The following is a 21102-nucleotide window of genomic DNA, read 5'->3' as shown; positions in this document are numbered from 1 at the left end:
TTAAATATAAGATGTCCACCAGCAACTCCTTCATCTCTGTTTTTTCCCCTCGTCCATTCAGGAAATTACCTGATATATTTTAAAAAAAACTCCATCTATATCTGGAGCTCCCCTTTATGTGAATAAATGAGAGAATAAATGTCATTTATCTGGAATCCCTGGGTGTAATATTGAGATAAATAAAATATTGTAAAGGATATATTAGAATTACCATTGTAAATTTATGAGTGTGGATAATAGAGGAAATTAGTATATCCTTTGAGAGAAGTACGGAGATCCTTGAGATATTGCTGGTAGACATATAGAGAAGGAACAATCAGCGTTTGGATCACTGATCTCACTCTGGGTTCGTAGAGAAGGAGAAGAGTGGGATCTCAAGAATTATAAAGTATTGAGGCATGCGCATAGGTATCATTACCTGTGAACTAATTTTAGCTTCAGGAATAGAGTCGGTGGACAAGCGCAGTAGGGATAACCCATGAGTAAAGTATATGGAGTTTAGTGCGCAGGTGCCCTGACCTAGTGGTTCCTGTGATTAATTCATTCCGTTAGGACATGCGCAAAAATTGGAGAAGGCAGACGGGATAAAAGTATAAGTCGCCACGCAGGCGCATACCCTCTATAGACATTGGTGCGTCTTTCTGACTGACCAGACATAAAAGCGAATTCATTGGCCCAACAATGTGACTATCACACGCACGCCGGCAAGTCTATTGGTAAATTGGGGAGGAAGTACCCACCCATACCACATTTAAACATCAATTGAGATGGCGATCGTGTTGTTAGTAGCTCCATCGCCCCTGAAGACGCCACATCTGTGGCGAAACATGTCGGGGGAGCTGCCATTTAGGTTTTAATTTAGTAAGGTTGTGCTTGGTATTCGGCTCTCGGTGCACTGCAGACACCGAGTAAGCCGATACAAACAGCAACACTCTATCCATTAAGAGTAATCAAAGGTTAGAGACATATATACCCTAGCTACTCTGGTGTTAGACTGATAGAGAGAAGTTATCTCGTCACACTTCCATTAAACCAGAGTAGGGAATTTGAAAAGGAGTAATTATATAGGATAGAGTGGTAGAGAAAATAGACTGCAAATAAAAGCAGTAACTACTGTAAAAGAAAATATTACTGCTGCCAGCACAACAGTACCTTAATTTTTAAAATATTCCTTTTTTTTTTTCCTTTTTGCCTTCCCGTATATATTTTTAAAGAAAATGTAATAAACGTTATATTTTAAATTAGACCGAAAACGGGAATCTATTAGCCGTCAGGCTATCTGAACCTTAATTATTTGAAATCCTGGGTCCAGAGGGTCCCTGAAGGGAACAAGTAAATGAACAACTCCGAACAGCGCTCAGGGTGACGCTGACCTATAACACAACCCAGGACAGAAAACGTCTGTAACCAGTTGTTCATTGACTTCGACACCTTAACCCTCCGGTCATTAGGCTTATCCAAAAAACGTTTCTCCCTATCCACCGTATGCTGGTCCACTGATATCAGGGACCAAATATCCACGAACTGATTGGACCAAATTTTTTCCTTCACCGCCTCATCTAAATGAGAACCTAAAGGACTGACACCGCAGAAAAACGAGTCCTTATGCACACCCGCCAAAGCTGGGGGAACCCCACTAGAAGACGACGAGGCCTCAGGCGGATTAGATCCCAACGCCAGCGGGTCAGGCACAGGATCCATGGGGGGCAACAAGGAGGGTAGCTTATCCAACAACGACTTCAATAACACCTCTAAACCCGTACTTGATCCGCCCGCCCCCCAAGCCCCCGCATATTGGTACTCACCAGCTGAAGGAGGCATCGGCGCCGAAGCTGCAGGTACAGGAACAACTTTCCTGTGTACTGCCAAAGTAGCCAGGCTACAGGCCCTGGACCCATCCGCAGGACCCGGTCTGCCCCTTCTAGAACGCGGTGTTCACACAGACTCCTCCGATGCACCCGAGGACGACAGAGAGCGCCACCGAGAGGATCTGGACCGCCGACTATATCTGGACGACCGGGAACCATGACGCGAGCGGCGGTTACGGCGGCCGCGCCTGCTCCTACTCCTGCAGTCCCTGGACGAGGAGGGGGACAAGGACACCTCCCTGCGCCTGCGTGACCGGACAGGGGAAGCAGCAATGGACCGAGGGGGAGGAAAAGGGGCCATTTGGGAAGGCCCAGCAGCGGGGGTACCCGCACCAGAAGCCTCCAAAACCAGCAGTGGAAACCCAACCCCTTCAGAAGGGGGGGGCAAAGGCTCCCCTAATGAGGATGGTGGAGCTGGCTGGGACTCCGGAGAGGTTAATGGGCGGTCATCCGCCGCCATAGTACTTCCATTTGCCCCCATTCTAATATCAACCGCCGCTTGCCACGCCGGAGACCACAGTGGCTGAAGCGGCGGAACCGGAAGGGGCGTAGCTAACTCCCGGCCGGCGCACTGAACCAGCGCTCCTGCGACTCCCAGCAGGAGCCGAAACAGGACCCCGGGAGGAGGCCGGACTATGCCCCAATCGCACAGGAGGCCGGTGAGTACGAGCCGACCGCCGCTCACCAGGTATGAAAGGGGAAGGGGCGAAGGGGGTTACTACTTGCGGTGTCCCCCCGCAGCAGAAACGACAGGCGCATGAGGGACAGAGGAAGGGGGAGCAGACAAGCTTCCCAGAAAGGAGCGCAGTCAGCCCTCCCCCTCCTCACTAAATCTCGCAAGGAGTGCATTGCGCAGCTCAGTGTCTCCTGCGGCCATCTCTTGTGGGGACAGGCAGCCAGCACAACTCACCAGCTTGCCTTCGCCGTAAAGAGGAAGGGCCAGAAGCATGGAGGAAGTATTTAACACTTCCCATTGCCACCTCCGCTTCCTGTCCTTAACTCCGCCACTCTTCTTTAACCCTTTAGATCCCTCTCCAGCTTCCCACCCTTCTCAACCCATTTACAGCCCGTCGGGCCAACATTGAGTGTTATAGGAGGGGGCCTTTATTTATTAACAACCAGGGAAGGGGTAGGGGAACCACCAGTCCCTCATCACCCTCCCTAAACTGTCTGTCCAATTTATTTCATTTAATATTTGTGTGTGTCGTTATACTGTATATCAACACTATCCTCTATAACAGTGACATCTACAGTACCCCGCCCCCTTAACAGTGACCTCCACAGCGACTCACCCCTTAACACTGACCCCCCCACAGTGCCCTGTCTTCTTAAAATTGGACCTCCACAGCAGCCCACCCCCTTAACTTTGACCTTCACAGCAGCCTGCCCTTTAATAGTGAGTTCCACAGCACACCACCCCCTTGACAGTGACCTCCACAGGGGCCCGCCCCCTTAACAGTGACCTCTACAGCACCTGCCCCTTAACACTGACCATAGGTTACAGTCCCCTTAACTGACCTCCACCATTCCTGGCCCCCTTAACTGTGACCTCCACAGCAGCCTGCCCCTAGGGTGGCCAGAGGTCCAGTTTTAGGCAGGACAGTCTGGCTTTCAGATTCCCTGTCCTCCGTCCGGAGCAGGGTCTGGGCAGACACAGGGATGTCCTTTTGAACAGCTCACTCTCAGACAGCAGCACTGTACTGTCTGAGCATGATCTGCAGGGAGAAAGTCATCCCTCCCTTCCTTCTACCCCTGCAGCTGACAGAAGTTGATTTTTACCTTCATTTTTTCAATCTCTGCCAGCTGCGGAGTGGGAATGGGCGTGACCTAACCAGATAGGGGTGTGGCTTATCTAGACCTGGGCGGGGTTTTTAAGTCCATCTTTTGAGGGTGGCCTGAATGGCCACCCTACCTGCCCGATGAACAGTGTCATCCACAGCACCCTGCCCCTTTAAAGCTGACCTACAGCAGTGAAGTAAAATGGCTGGGTTGTCATGGAAACCTGGTGAAAAACTGTGTGTATATATCAAGGGGAGAAAAACAGAACTGGATCGCACATCCACAACGCTATGCTTAGATCTAATTGAACTCGCTTCTCAGAGCAATATTAAAGTGTACAGCCCCCTATACTGCATGCTGTGCAAGAAACATTAGTGTAGATTTTGATCAAAAGACATAAGCCCACTCACCACGTCAAGGTTGCATCTTAGAGTGGGACCTACTCTAAACTAAGTGCAGCATGGCGCGGTGACAACGTGGCACTGCCCTAGTAGGCGGCGGGACCCAGGAGTCAGACAGCACCCTGCTATCTGACAATGCCACCCATGGCACTGGGTCCCACCCACCCACCAGCACAGCGCCACAAAAACAAAGTCCACATGCAGTACTGCACCATGTGAACAGTTGTCTAACACAACATGTCCATTGCTATCAGTAACTGCAGGTCAATTACCACTTATATGCAGACTTCTGCGAAATTAAAACCACCTGTGCCGAATGGGAGGAGTGCTGATACCAGTAATAAAGAAGAAAGATTCAACATGCGTATATCAAGGGGAGAAAAACCAAACTGGATCGCACATCCACAATGCTATGCTTAGATCTAATTGAACTCGCTTTGTTTTTGTGGCGCTGTGCTGGTGGGTTGGTGGGACCCAGGGCCATGGGTGGCATTGTCAGACAGCAGGGTTGCTGTTTGACTCTTGGGTCCTGCCGCCTACTTGGGCAGTGCCGCTTTGTCACCGCACTGCGCTGCGACTTTTTGTCAGAGTAGGTCCCACTCAAAGAGGCGACCTTGGCGTGGTGAGTGGGCTTATGCCTTTTGATCAAAATGTACACTAATGCCTCTTGTACAGCACGCAGTATAGGGGGCTGTGCACTTTATTATTGCGCTGAGAAGCGAGTTCAATTAGATCTAAGCATAGCGTTGTGGATGTGCGATCCAGTTCTGTTTTTCTCCCCCTGATATAAAACTGTGTGTATGTGGAGACTAAGGACCTGCAAGCTTCTATTGGCTGATAAGGGACATGTCATGGCAGTTGAGATCTGAAGAGAAAGACCTGCAGGCTTCTATTGGCTAATGTAGGTCATGTGATATGCCATATTTGCCTTTTTGGGGAATATCTCAGGAACAGTACGTGCTAGAGAGCTGAGACCCGGTCTAAAACCTTCCCGGGCACCTGATGTACCTGTGTGCCAAATTTCTTGCAAATACGACGGTGCGGATTCTTCTAGTGGACATACACACATACACTCGGCTTTATATATTTGATAAGGGCTCATGCACACTAACGCATTTTGTTTCCATGTTCATTCAGTTTTTTTTGTGGACCGTATGTGGAACCATTCATTTCAATGGGTCTGCAAAAAAAACTATAGTTACTCCATGTGCATTTCGTTTCCGTATATGTCTGTATTTCGGTTCCCCCAAAATATAGAACATTGTCCACATTACGAATAAGGATAGGACTGTAATATTAGGGGCCAGCTGTTCCGTTCCGCAAAATACGGAATGCACACGGACGTCATCCATATATTTTGCGGATCCGTTTTTTGCAGACTTCAAAATATATACGGTCATGTGCATGAGCCCTAACTCTGTAATAATAAAACTATAATTCCTAACGCTAAGGCCTCATGCACACAACCGTTGTGTGCATCCGTGGCCGTTGTGCCGTTTTCCTTTTTTTTTTTCGCAGATCCATTGACTTTCAATGGGTCCATGGAAAAATCGTAAAATGCACCGTTTTGCAGCCGCATCCGTGGTCCGTGTTTCCTGTCCGTCAAAAAAATATGACCTGTCCTATTTTTTTGACGGAGAACGGTTCACGGACCCATTCAAGTCAATGGGTCCGTGAAAAAACACGGATGCACACAAGATTGGCATCCATGTCCGTGGTCCGTGGCCGTAGGCTACTTTCACACAGACAGATCCGCAGATCCGTCTCCATAAAAGCTTTTTCAGAGCTGAGTTTTCACTTCGTGAAAACTCAGATCCGACAGTATATTCTAACACAGAGGCATTCCCATAGTGATGGGGACGCTTCTAGTTAGAATATACTTTGAACTGTGTACATGACTGCCCCCTGCTGCCTGGCAGCACCCGATCTCTTACAGGGGGCTGTGATCCGCACAATTAACCCCTCAGGTGCTGCACCTAAGGGGTTAATTGTGCGGATCATAGCCCCCTGTTAGAGATCATGTGCTGCTAGGCAGGAGGGGGCACCCCCCCTCCCTCCCCAGTTTTAAATTCATTGGTGGCCAGTGGGCCCCCCCTCCCTCCCTTGTATTTAACACATTGGTGGCCAGTGTGGCCGGCCCCCCCTCCCTCCCCTGTAGTTAACACATTGGTGGCCAGTGCGGCCGGCCCCCCTCCCTCCCCTGTAGTTAACACATTGGTGGCCAGTGCGGCTGGCCCCCCCTCCCTCCCCTGTAGTTAACACATTGGTGGCCAGTGCGGCTGGCCCCCCTCCCTCCCCTGTAGTTAACACATTGGTGGCCAGTGCGGCGGGCCCCCCCTCCCTCCCCTGTAGTTAACACATTGGTGGCCAGTGCGGCCGGCCCCCCCTCCCTCCCCTGTAGTTAACACATTGGTGGCCAGTGCGGCTGGCCCCCCTCCCTCCCCTGTAGTTAACACATTGGTGGCCAGTGCGGCCGGCCCCCCCTCCCTCCCCTGTAGTTAACACATTGGTGGCCAGTGCGGCTGGCCCCCCTCCCTCCCCTGTAGTTAACACATTGGTGGCCAGTGCGGCTGGCCCCCCTCCCTCCCCTGTAGTTAACACATTGGTGGCCAGTGCGGCCGGCCCCCCCTCCCTCCCCTGTAGTTAACACATTGGTGGCCAGTGCGGCTGGCCCCCCTCCCTCCCCTGTAGTTAACACATTGGTGGCCAGTGCGGCCGGCCCCCCCTCCCTCCCCTGTAGTTAACACATTGGTGGCCAGTGCAGCTGGCCCCCCTCCCTCCGCTGTAGTTAACACATTTGTGGCCAGTGCGGCTGGCCCCTCCTCCCTCCCCTGTAGTTAACACATTGGTGGCCAGTGCGGCCGGCCCCCCCTCCCTCCCCTGTAGTTAACACATTGGTGGCCAGTGCGGCCGCCCCCCCTCCCTCCCCTGTAGTTAACACAGAACGGATCCGTTTGGCTCGGCACGGCCAGGCGGACACCAAAACGACTTTTTTTTCATGTCCGTGGATCCTCCAAAAATCAAGGAAGACCCACGGACGAAAAAACGGTCACGGATCACGGACCTACGGACCCCGTTTTTGCGGACCTTAAAAAAAAAAACGGTTGTGTGCATGAGGCCTAATACGAACTTGGCCTAACTGGAAAACCGTTACCAGAAAACTGTAAAGCTGCTGGGTGACACAGTGGACATTTATAAAGAATCTTTAACCCCTTCAAGACCCTGCCATTTTTCACCTAAAGGACCAGGCCATTTTTAGCAAATCTGACCTGTGTCACTTAACGCTTTTACTTATACAAGCCATTCTGAGACAGCTTTCTTGTCACATATTGTATTTCATGACAGTGGTAAATTTGAGTCAAAATATTTCATTTTTATAAAAAAAATACCAAATTTACCCAAAAATTTAAAAAATTTGCAAATTTCAATTCAGTTCAGTTTTGAAGTCACTTTGTGGGGCTTACATATTAGAAAACACCCATAAATCACTACATTTTGGAAACTACACCCCTCAAGCTATTCAAAACTGATTTTACAAACTTTTTTGACCCTTTACGTGTCCCACGAGAATTAAAGGAAAATGGGAATGAAATTTCAAAATTTCATTTTTTTTTTGCAGATTTTACATTTTAATCCATTTTTCCTAAAACACATCAAGGGTTAAAGGGTTTCTGTCACCTGAAAAATTAAGCTGGCTGACATTAGCGATGTGCTAATGTCATCTAAACATAACTATATTAGTGCCATCTCACTGCCTGCCGCCGTTATTGAGAAAAATGAACTTTTATAATATGCTAATTAGCCTCTAGGAGCAGGGGGGGCGTTGCTCCTAGAGGCTCCATTTGCCCACCTATTTTCACGTCCTTCTTCTCTTGATTGACAGGGCCAGGGCAGCGCTGCTCTCCTCCCGCTGGCCATGTCTGCAGTGTAAATCTCGCACCGTTCAGTAAAATAGGGAACACATACTGGCGTGCATTTTCTCCTTTAACTACCTCAGCCCCCCTAGCTTAAACCCCCTTAATGACCAGACCACTTTTTACAATTCTGCACTACACTACTTTCACGGTTTATTGCTCGGTTATACAGCTTACCACCCAAATGAATTTTACCTCCTTTTCTTCCCACTAATAGAGCTTTTATTTGGTGGTATTTCTTTCATGCTGACATTTTAACTTTTTTTGATATTATTGAAAATTGACCAAAATTTTTGCAAAAAAATGACATTTTTCACTTTCTGTTGTAAAATGTTTAAAATAAAACTACATTTCTATATACATTTTTCTCTAAATTTATTGTTCTACATGTCTTTGATTTTAAAAAAATGCAATAAGTGTATATTGATTGGTTTAGGTAAAAGTTATAGCGTTTACAGACTATGGTGCAAAAAAATTAATTTACGCACTTTGACTTTCTGAGCACCTGTAACATAGTACAAAGTAACATAGTATATAAGGCTGAAAAAAGACATTTGTCCATCCAGTTCGGCCTGTTATCCTGCAAGTTGATCCAGGGGAAGGCAAAAAAAATAAAAACCTGTGAGGTAGAAGCCAATTTTCCCCACTTTATGGGAATAAAAAATTCCTTCCCGACTCCAATCAGGTAATCAGAATAACTCCCTGGATCAACGACCCCTCTCTAGTAGCTATAGCCTGTAATATTATTACGCTCCAGAAATACATCCAGGCCCCTCTTGAATTCCTTTATTGTACTCACCATCACCACCTCCTCAGGCAGAGAGTTCCACAGTCTCACTGTTCTTACCGTAAAGAATCCTTTTCTATGTTTGTGTACAAACCTTTTTTCCTCCAGACGCAGAGGATGTCCCCTCGTCACAGTCACAGTCCTAGGGATAAATAGATGATGAGATAGATCTCTGTACTGACCCCTGATATATTTATACATATTAATTAGATCTCCCCTCAGTCGTCTTTTTTCTAAAGTGAATAACCCTAATTTTGATAATCTTTCAGGGTACTCTACTTGCCCCATTCCAGTTATTACTTTAGTCATGTTTCCTGAGGTTCTACAATGCCCAGACAGTAGAAACACCCCACAAATGACCCCATTTCGGACGGTAGACACCCTAAGGTATTCGCTAATGGGCATAGTGAGTTCATGGAAGTTTTAATTTTTTGTCACAAGTTAGCGGAAAATGATATATTTTGATTTTTCTAACAAAGTCTCATATTCCACTAACCTGTGACAAAAAATAAAATTTTACATGAACTCACCATACCCCTCAAGGAATACCTTGGGGTGTCTTCTTTCCAAAATGGGGTCACATGTGGGGTATTTATACTGCCCTTGCATTTTAGGGGCCCTAAAGCGTGAGAAGTAGTTTGGAATCCAAATGTGTAAAAATGCCCTGTGAAATCCTAAAAGTACTCATTGGAATTTGGGCCCCTTTGCACACTTAGGCTGCAAAAAAGTGTCACACATGTGGTATCGCCGTACTGAGAAGAAGTAGGGCAATGTGTTTTGGGGTGTATTTTTACATATACCCATGCTGGGTGAGATAAATATCTCTGTAAAAGACAACTTTTCAATTTTTTTTATACAAAGTTGTCATTTTACAGAGATATTTCTCTAACCCAGCATGGGTATATGTAAAAATACACCCCAAAACACATTGCCCTACTTCTCCTGAGTACGGCAATACCACGTGTGACACTTTTTTGCAGCCTAGGTGCACAAAGAGGCCCAAATTCCAATGAGTATCTTTAGGATTTCACAGGGCATTTTTTACACATTTGGATTCCAAACTACTTCTCACGCTTTAGGGCCCCTAAAATGCCAGGGCAGTATAAATACCCCACAAGTGACCCCATTTTAGAAAGAAGACACCCCAAGGTATTCCGTGAGGGGCATGGCGAGTTCCTCGAATATTTTTTTTTTTTTGGCACAAGTTAGTGGAAAATTATAAATATATATTTTTTCTTACAAAGTCTCATATTCCACTAACTTGTGACAAAAAATAAAATTTTACATGAACTCGCCATGCCCCTCACGGAATACCTTGGGGTGTCTTCTTTCCAAAATGGGGTCACATGTGGGGTATTTATACTGCCCTGGCATTTTAGGGGCCCTAAAGCGTGAGAAGAAGTCTGGAATCCAAATGTCTAAAAATGCCCTCCTAAAGGGTACTCATTGGAATTTGGGCCCCTTTGTGCACCTAGGCTGCAAAAAAGTGTCACACATGTGGTATCGCCGTACTCAGGAGAAGTAGGGCAATGTGTTTTGGGGTTTATTTTTACATATACCCATACTGTGTGTGAGAAATATCTCTGTAAATGACAACTTTTTAAAACATTTTATACAAAGTTGTCAATTTACTGAGATATTTCTCTCACCCAGCATGGGTATATGTAAAAATACACCCAAAACCACATTGACCTACTTCTCCTGAGTACGGCGATACCACATGTGTGACACTTTTTTGCAGCCTAGGTGCGCAAAGGGGCCCAAATTCCAATGAGTACCTTTTAGGAGGGCATTTTTAGGCATTTGGATTCCAAACTACTTCTCACGCTTTAGGGCCCCTAAAATGCCAGGGCAGTATAAATACCCAACAAGTGACCCCATTTTGGAAATAAGACACCCCAAGGTATTCCGTGAGGGGCATGGCGAGTTCCTAGAATATATTTTTTTGGGCGCAAGTTGGCGGAAAATTATATTTATTTTTATTTTATTTTTTCTTACAAAGTCTCATATTCCACTAACTTGTGACAAAAAATATAATTTTACATGAACTCGCCATGCCCCTTACGGAATACCTTGGGGTGTCTTCTTTCCAAAATGGGGTCACATGAGGGGTATTTATACTGCCCTGGCATTTTAGGGGCCCTAAAGCGTGAGAAGAGGTCTGGAATCCAAAAGTCTAAAAATGCCCTCCTAAAAGGTACTCATTGGAATTTGGGCCCCTTTGCGCACCTAGGCTGCAAAAAAGTGTCACACATGTGGTATCGCCGTACTCAGGAGAAGTAGGTCAATGTGGTTTTGGGTGTATTTTTACATATACCCATGCTGGGTGAGAGAAATATCTCAGTAAATTGACAACTTTGTATAAAATGTTTTAAAAAGTTGTCATTTACAGAGATATTTCTCACACACAGTATGGGTATATGTAAAAATAAACCCCAAAACACATTGCCCTACTTCTCCTGAGTACGGCGATACCACATGTGTGACACTTTTTTGCAGCCTAGGTGCACAAAGGGGCCCAAATTCCAATGAGTACCTTTTAGGAGGGCATTTTTAGGCATTTGGATTCCAAACTACTTCTCACGCTTTAGGGCCCCTAAAATGCCAGTGACCCCATTTTGGAAAGAAGACACCCCAAGGTATTCCGTGAGGGGCATGGCGAGTTCCTAGAATATATTTTGTTTTGGCACAAGTTAGCGGAAAATGATATATTTTTTTTTTTCCTCACAAAGTCTCATATTCCACTAACTTGTGACAAAAAATAAAATTTTACATGAACTCGCCATGCCCCTCATGGAATACCTTGGGGTGTCTTCTTTCCAAAATGGGGTCACATGTGGGGTATTTATACTGCCCTGGCATTTTAGGGGCCCTAAAGAGTGAGAAGAAGTCTGGAATCCAAATGTCTAAAAATGCCCTGTGGAATCCTAAAAGGTACTCATTGAAATTTGGGCCCCTTTGCGCACCTAGGCTGCAAAAAAGTGTCACACATGTGGTATAGCCATACTCAGGAGAAGTAGGGCAATGTGTTTTGGGGTGTATTTTTACATTTACCCATACTGTGTGTGAGAAACATCTCTGTAAATGACAACTTTTTACTTTTTTTTATACAAAGTTGTCAATTTACTGAGATATTTCTCTCACCCAGCATGGGTATATGTAAAAATACACCCCAAAACACATTGCCCTACTTCTTCTGAGTACGGCGATACGAGACGTGTGACACTTTTTTGCAGCCAAGATGCGCAAAGGGGCCCAAATTCCAATGAGTACCTTTAGGATTTCACAGGGCATTTTTACGCATTTGTATTCCGTGAGGGGTATGGTGAGTTCATGTAAGATTTTATTTTTTGTCACAAGTTAGTAGAATATAAGACTTTGTAAGAAAAAAAAAAAAAAAAACAATTTCCGCTAACTTGTGCCAAAAAAAATCTTCTAAGAACTCGCCATGCCCCTCAAAAGTGATCTTTATAGCGCCGCAGCGATTTTACTGTGTTTTTGCAGTGATCAGAAAAAAAAATATTCTGTTACTGCAGTGGGGCGGACTGAACGCAAGTGTGCGCACAAGATCAGGCCTGATCGGGCGAACACTGCGTTTTTTGTAGAGCCTATAGAACATGTCCTATTCTTGTCCGCAATTGCGGACAAGAAAAGGCATTTTCTATATAGTTCTGGCAATGTGCGGATCCGCAAAATGCGGAAAGCACATTGCCGGTGTCCGCAGGGGTTAATAAGGGGTTAATAAGTGACAGGGGGGGCTGTAGTGTAGTGTGGTGATTGGTGCTACTTACAGAGCTGCCTGTGTCCTCTGGTGGTCGAGCCAAGCAAAAGGGACCACCAGAGGACCAGGTAGCAGGTATATTAGACGCTGTTAACAAAACAGCGTCTAATAAACCTTTTTGGGGATAAAAAAATCGCATCTACAGCCTGCCAGCGAATGATCGCTGCTGGCAGGCTGTAGATCAACTTCTCAGCTTAGCGTTGCTGTGAACAAAATCTTGCCTCTCGCGAGATGACGCGCCGATGAGTCTAAGAGGAATAACCCGGCCGCCCGCAGGACGCATCCCTTTGTTAGGCGGTCGGGAGGAGGTTAAAGTGAAAAATCTGGGTCTGCTAGTCATTTTTCATTTTCACAAATGTGTGCTTTGAAATCCTTTAAAAAGTGTTTCTGCCTTCTGTGAGACACCTGTTTGCTGAAAAGTACCCTTTCCACCACTTAAAATTTTGGTATGGGGGTGCTATTTTCAAAATGGGGTCACTTCTTGGTGTTTTTAATTTCTGGGGACCTGAGGAAGTTTTTAAATGAGAATTCAGGCCAGCAAAATCCATATTTTGCTGTTTGATTCTAGAGTCCTACTGTGCGTCCATACATTTTTTTTGAGCACATATGGGATGTTGCCGTATTCGGGGGCAAATGGGAAGAAAAATGTGGGGTGCATTTTGCCATGTTACCCTTTGGAAACACCTTTGAGATCAAAGTGCTCACTACACACCTTGAAAGATTCCTTGAGGGGTGTAGTTTCCAAAATGGGATACATTTTGGGGGGTTTCCACTCTAGGCTTCATATGTGACATAGCTCCTGTCACGGATGATCCGCGAGAATACTGAACCGTCCTCCCAATATTATCAATATTACTCTCCCTTATTGATCAGTAGGTCTATTAAATAGTATTTATTTCCCTAGGCCCCAGAACCTTGATTACTCAGAGCGCCTCCTTCTGTGTACCCAGAGAACAAAATGGTCCTTTTGTTCAAGTCAGTCAATAGATGCCCAGCAGATAACGCAATTACAGCTGGTTTTCTTAGGTTGACAAAATAACTTCCCTTTCTGCAGAGATATCACAGCTAGGTGTGAACACTACACCTGGGGGGAGCCATTTGGTGTCGCTGCCATAAGGGGCTTGTAAGCTAGCTTGATTCAGACAGGCCGGCACCAAGGTTCCCAGATTGAAACATGAATCTGAGATATGATTTTTACCTTTTTAAGAGAGACCATGCATCTTACGGACGTAAAAATTACATCATCGTGTCACTCAGAATTCACTGGACATTTACATATGACAAACATAACTCTAGGAGGTGCCCAGGTAAAGTTATGGTGTTACCCCATCATAGAAACAGGTATAATAGTCATATTTGGTATCCCTGGACTCCATATTTTGTGGGGAATGGGAATCTGTGCTCGTTACTTATGTACAGCGGAGACAACCCGAGATATGGCACATACCATATTTCAGAACTGGCATTCATCTCAGAAATACAGCCGGCCCCAGCAGGCGGACTCTCAATTCCCCGCTTTGATTCTGGGACCCTTTATAACAAAGACCTAGAATCTGCTAAAGGAGTTCTCCACTTTTAACAACACCTAAAGAGGGCCTCAGCCAGAGAACCTGTGGGCTGTAGGCATATTCGGATTATTACACTGGACAAAGGTTTCTTGGACCTTATCCCTGCAACGGACTATTTCACCAACAGACATCTCTTCTGCAGAAAATAAGTATTTTCTTTCTTTTCTCCCTTTTTGTTTATTGGACTATACTTTCCTTGATTATTGTTTTAATAATTACTGTACATCTTGATAATTTGTATTGTATATATATATATATATATATATATATATATATATAATAAATGACCTCCAAGTCATTTCTCTAGCCATATGCCTGTTTTCAAACACTGCAAAAACTTACCCTAGCCTCTCCGAAGAGAAAGCTACTCGGTTCTGTTATCCAGATAGTGGGTTCCTTGCTCCCATAAATTGCAAGGTGGTGGCAGTTAAACTACCCTGTGTGTGGTTCCGGTCCGGTCGCTCACACGCTTACTTGCGGTCAATCGGCGGTCCAATCCCTGCGCTTTCAGCCTATCAACTGTACGGACTCAAGTTAGACTGTCGGTGTGCTGAAAGTGGCTGAGAGGCCTGTTTGCGGATTGACCACTGGGGGCGCTGTGACTGTTTCGTGACGTTTTGTGGCCGTGGCTGTCACAGTTCGTCACAGCTCTCAATTACTATTCCAGCTAAATCCGCTCTCCTAAAGCCATAGATATAAGATAGTAAAACTACAGGGAGCATAAGGATGAAATTAAATTAATACTCTATGGATGAGTGGTAGATTTTAAAACAATCATGTATTCACAGGCCAGGTTTTTCAGGGCAGGTTTTGCAGTGCTAAATGGTGTCTTTCCTTATCCCCCTTTTGGAACACACCCTGCATCTTTTTTGGATCCTTCCCTTCCTTGCTGTCTGGGGGATATGACCTGGAAAATGTTGCCTTGATACAACAAGGGCACCATGACTTCTTGAAGTACTGAGACCCTCTCTGCCTAAAGAGGTGATGGTGAATTCACTAAAAGAGTTCAAGAGGGGCCTGGATGAATTTCTGGAGTGTAATAATATTACATTCTATAGCTACTAGAGAGGGGTAGTTTATCCAGGGAGTTGATCCAGGGAGTCGGGAAGGAATTTTTTCCCATAAAATTAGGAAAATGGGCTTCTATTTTATGATGGAACTTTTGCCTTCTCTGGATCAGCTTGCAGGATAACCGGCTGAACTGGATGGACAGATGTCTTTGTTCAGCCTTATAAACTATGCTACTGTGTTACTATTCAGCTGTCAGGAGGGAAATCCATTACTACGGGGCCCTCTCTTTATTACATATGTGCCCGTGTATCAGGTCTATCCAGTAATGTGAGTCTTGTGATAAATGAGAAGGTTCGACTTTCCATCCTTGACTACCCTTAGATCAAATACTTAGAAGAATCAGAAAACCCTTCTAATACTCAATCATCACATTCAGATGATGCAATCTGTAATCTTAACGTACTGTTATATATGAGGCATTGAGACTTGTTGACTTGATTAATTATCACTTAGGATATCAAAAGAGTTCAATCTGTGGGATTCCCTCTGTAGTATTTATGTTCTCCGGAAAGCTGTCTGTGATAGACCATTGGACAAGTGCCTCTAACTTTATTAATGGACAGCAGCCTCCTCCCTCTGCACCAACCCTAATTATCCATCCATTGTCATTGATCTGTGGTCCAATCTGCTCTGCATATCCATGCCACGCGTCTTACTAAATGATCCAGAATATTTAAAGGGACACTCATCACTTAGCAGTCCCAAAATAACCATATAAATCATTGGTTAAATGACCTCAAACTGCGGTTTCTAAACTCTCCCTCTAGCAGCGCAGGGATAAAGAACTGTATCATATTGCTTCAAGAGGAGACGTGCAGGGGGAAAGGGTTATATAATTAGAAATGAGGACATGCATTTTAACGACTTTGCAAAAAGATTGTTGGAGGCACGTAATGGATCTTCAGGTCACTTAGATGAGGTAAGCACAACATAAGCTATATGCTAAAGTATAAAACTACCGGTATAAAAGAAGAATACAAAGAGTCTGTAGCCAACCGCACACAATCGGGATGTTAACAGAGGTAATGCCGCTAGTATAAAAGGATTGTCGCTGTTTTTGAAAAATGGCAGAAACCCTCGAAAGGGCTCATACAGAGAACTGCTACATTAAGCCTGTATGGCAGCTCATGGAGAACATATGGGTCCATACAGACACATAGGACTTCTGTGTGCTGGCGTGTGGTGGATCAATGAAGCGGACTACCTGCACGCCGTGTAGTTTTTCGGGCAATGCAGAGTAATTACACCTTCCTTTGGCTTGCCCGGCCACTACATGCAGGGAAACACTGAAGTGGATGCAGAGCCCGCACAGATGATCTGTGGGAGTGCAGACACTTTATTTGCCTTAGCCAAAAAAGGGAATGGGAAGGGGCGCAAGATACAGTATTGACAGAGGGAACGCGGCTTTAGATGCACCTAAATCTTGGCATCCATTTCTGCAGATCCGCAAAACTCTGATACTGGCTGTGTGCGTTCTGAATTTTGCAGAACACACCTAGCGGGCTCTATGAAAGAAATGCCTATTCTTGTCCAAAAATAGGACATGCTCTACCCAGGGGCGGATTGACCATAGACCTTACAGGGAAATTTCCCAGTGGGCTGATGTCCAGGGGGCTGTCTGGTCCCTCCTCATAACCAGTCAGTAGAAGTTTTTGGGAATGTATTTTGTGCTGCTAGCAGTATTTTGTGATGGACTCTGGTATTTGGCTCTGTTGGGTTGGTATAATGTGCCACAATATGGTACTGCTGGCCTCGCCTACTTCAGTTGGTACTGCCTTCCATCAATTTGGACCAGACTACAAAATGGGGCGACTTTTAGTATTTTTTCCAGGGCCACTTTAAGTTCTCAGTCTGCCCCTGGCTCTACCTGTTTTGCGGGGGTCGCGGAACGGAACTGCGGATGCAGACAGCACACAGTGATAGCTGCTATGGTGGCCATATACCTTGTCACCTAGAATTCTCAGAAATGGATTAAAAAGCTAGGTAAAAACTTGACAGAAGAGGATAACTCAAGTCAGCATTAGTGGGAAGATGAAAAAAAATATATATTTTTTTATTCCTCAATTTGCCCTCAATTATTATTGTATAATCCATTGTCAAGTATAATTTGTGGAGATTTACCACTAGTTTGCCTTTGATCTAACCGATATTCCTTAGTACACTTCTTATAGAGCGTCGCTGTCTCTTCATGATTCATATTAGTGACCAATATACAGTGCTGCCCATAATTATTCATACCCCAGGCAAATTTTGACTTAAAGTCACTTTTATTCAACCAGCAAGTAATTTTTTTTTACGGGAAATGACATAGGTGTCTCCCAAAAGATAATAAGACGATGTACAAGAGGCATTATTGTGAAAAAATAAATAAACCATTTCTCAGCTATTATTTACATTTGAGCAAAAAGTGTCCAGTCCAAAATTATTCATCCCCTTCTCAATAATCAATAGAAAAGCCTTTATTGGCTATTACAGCAATCAAACACTTCCTATAATTGCAGACCAGCTTTTTGCATGTCTCCACAGGTATTTTTGCCCATTCATCTTTAGCAATGAGCTCCAAATCTTCCAGGTTGGACGGTCTTCTTGCCATCACCCTGATCTTTAGCTCCCTCCACAGATTCTCAATTGGATTCCAGTCTGGACTCTGTCTGGGCCACACCAAAACGTTAATGTTGTTGTCTGCTAACCATTTCTTCACCACTTTTGCTGTGTGTTTTGGGTCATTGTCATGGGGTGAAATGTCCACTGGTGCCCAAGGCCAAGTTTCTCTGCAGACTGCCTGATGTTATCGTTGAGAATCCTTATGTATTGCTCAATTTTCATGGTGCCATTTACTGTGATTAGGTTCCCTGGTCCATTGGCTGAAAAACACCCCCAAAGCATTAGGTTCCCACCACCATGTTTGACAATAATTTAAAAAAATGTCTGGTCCCTATCGGTGATGTGTCTGTAACGGCATGTGTTGTTCCTGCACATGTCACAGTAGACAGCACATCACACTTTTGGTCTGGCAGAGAGTGGAGGCGGTGGTGGGTATAGGAGGCACAGTGATGGAACCAGAAGGCTCCAACAACGTGAATAGTGTGACTTTTTTTAATTTTATTTTTAGCACATGTCCGGCCACCTTTAGAAGGATATCAGACATCCCCTTTAACAGAGCGGAGCAAAAGCTCAGGACACATGGATGCCACCATAATGATCTACAGAAAATAAAATTGAAAAACTACAATTAGAAAATAAAACATTATGTAAAAGGAGTACTTTTCAGTACCTGGTTTAAAAATTTATTGAGGTGACACATTCAGTTTACAGGGGTTATGTCATTTTTAGTACATTAGCACATGGGGGGCAACACGGTGGCTCAGTGGTTAGCACTGTTGCCTTGCAGCACTGGGGTCCTAGGTTCAAATCCGACCAAGGGCAACATCTGCATTGAGTTTGTATGTTCTCACCGTGTTTGCGTGGGTTTCCTCCAGGTACTCCGGTTTCCTCCCACACTCCAAAGACATACTGATAGGGACCTTAGATTGTGAGCCCCATTGGGGACAGTTGGATGATAATGTCTGTAAAGCACTGCGGAATTAGTAGCGCTATATAAGTGTGTATAATAAATAAATAAATAGGTATATACAGTATATACTAATATGCAACAAAAATAGACTACTCCGGGATAAACTTACACTAAAGATAACAGTAGTACAGATCACAGATAATGCCTGGACAGAGACTGGATGCCATACAAAGTAGACATCTAGATAAGGCTACAAAATACCTGTTTAGCCAGTGCCATATATTTCCAATACATAGTCCTGCATATGTCCATGTAAATAGAGTCACATTGTGATCAGAAAACCAGGTGCCGCAAGTCATAAACTCCTTTGCAAACATAATATCAACAAATATTGTGATCACTGGCGCTATTTCGCAATGCGGGCTGATAGTGCTGCAAAAAACTGTCGGTACCGCAACCGACTAAAATTATTGGAATATGAAAAACAGTATTGTCCCTGCGCAAACTGTCAAATATCAACCGTCTCTTAATTGACTCCTGCTGAGATTCTACCACATCCAATATTCCCCTATACGAATAGTGCAATTGGCTTGTGATATAAATCCTACCTTCGTTTCTCGCGGGGTCTATTCCTTCGTTGGTTTAGCTGTGGTAAAAGCTCCAATGGCTTGGCTCAATCCTGGAGTCCCTTAGAGGCAGTTTAGTTATTTCTTTCAGATGGCCGCATGCCCCGGCTGGTAGCAAGCCTCCTATTTGATGCTCATGCTCCAATATGGAGCGGGGTGACGTCACCTAAGCACAGCTACGAAAGCTAAAATGGGGGAAAAAATCCAATGTATTTCGAGAAGTATCGCTTCCTCAGGAATACCATTCTCCCATTACTGCTCCTCTATATAAGTCCTAGCCTGGGTGGAGTTCTGCAAATCCATGTCAGTTGTCTGGGTATACACATTTGTGACCTTTTTAGTTGTCAAAAGCAAATAATTCGACCTCACTATTGAGGCCCCACAGAGCTGGACTATTAAGATTGAAAATCCACCTTGTTTCTGCTCTCGATTGATATTTGATTAAATCTCCTCCTCTTATACTCACTGTAACTTTCTCAATACCACATACAGAGGACCCTTTCCATTTCCCCCATGTACCTCAGAATAGTGTCTCGATAAAGGGTGTCCTTCATATTTTCGCTCTATATTATATACTAGCTGAAGGACCCGGCTTCGCTCAGGCATATTTAATTTATTTCCTTTAATGTTTGTGTGTGTCGTTAAAAGATATCGACAGTATCCACTATAACAGTGACATCTACAGCACCCCGCCCCCAAAACAGTGACCTCCACAGCCCCCCACCCCTTAACACTGATCCCCCCCCCCCCCCCCACAGTGCCCAGTCCTTTAAAATTGGACCTCCACAGCAGCCCACCCCCTTAACAGTGGCCTTTACTGGATCATGGGCGTGTCCTTTTGAAGAGCTCACTCTAAGACAGCAGCACTGTGCTGTCTGAGTGTGATCTGCAGGGAGAGTCACCCTCCCTCCCACCCCTGCAGCTGACAGAAGTTGATTTTTACCTTTATTTTTTAAATCCCTGTCAGCTAAGAAGTGGAGGGGGCGTGGACTAACCAGATATGGGCGTGGCTTAGCAGGACCTAGAAGTTAATTTTTACTTTCATTTTTTCAATCTCAGTCGGCTGAGGAGTGGGAACAGTTCACTCTAAGGGTCCATTGACACATCCGTAGAATGGGTCCGCATCTATTCCGCAATTATGCGGAACAGGTGCGGACCCATTCATTCTCTATGGGGCCGGAAGAGATGCGGACAGCACACAGTGTGCTGTCCGCATTTGTGGAGCACGGCCCCGATCTTCCAGTCTGCAGCTCCGGAATAAAATAGAGCATGTCCTATTCTTGTTCGCAATTGCGGACAAGAATAGGCATTTCTATGGGGGTGGCGGCTGGGCGGCTGAGTGTATTGCTGATCCGCAATTTGCAGATCCGCAATGCACTACGGACGTCTGAATGGAGCCTAAGTGTAGTGGAGACTAAGTGTAGTGGAGACTAAATGTAGTGGAGTCTAAGTGAGTGTGAGCTGCAGGTAGAAAGTCACCCTCCCTCCCACATCTGCAGCTGACAGAAGTTGATTTTTAACCTCACTTTTTCAATCCCCGTCAGCTCAGGAGTGGTAGGGGGCGTGGCCTAACCGGATCAGTGGCGTGGATTAGCGGGACCTGGGGGCGGTGTTTTAAGTCTTTTGAGGGCAGGGGGCGTGTCAGAGGATGAAAACATCTATTGCTGGAACAAAGGCACATTTTAAAAATAAGGTACTAAGTGCTATTAGGCCATGGCTTTACTTCAATAGTGATTATCCTGGTGACAGATTTACTTTAAAACTCATCTACAGCAGTGAAGAAAAATGGCTGG

The sequence above is a fragment of the Bufo gargarizans genome, chromosome 2 (assembly GCF_014858855.1).
Source record: "Bufo gargarizans isolate SCDJY-AF-19 chromosome 2, ASM1485885v1, whole genome shotgun sequence".
Classification (NCBI taxonomy): domain Eukaryota; kingdom Metazoa; phylum Chordata; class Amphibia; order Anura; family Bufonidae; genus Bufo; species Bufo gargarizans.
The sequence above is the reverse complement of the archived record's forward strand: the minus strand, read 5'-3'. Positions refer to the sequence as shown.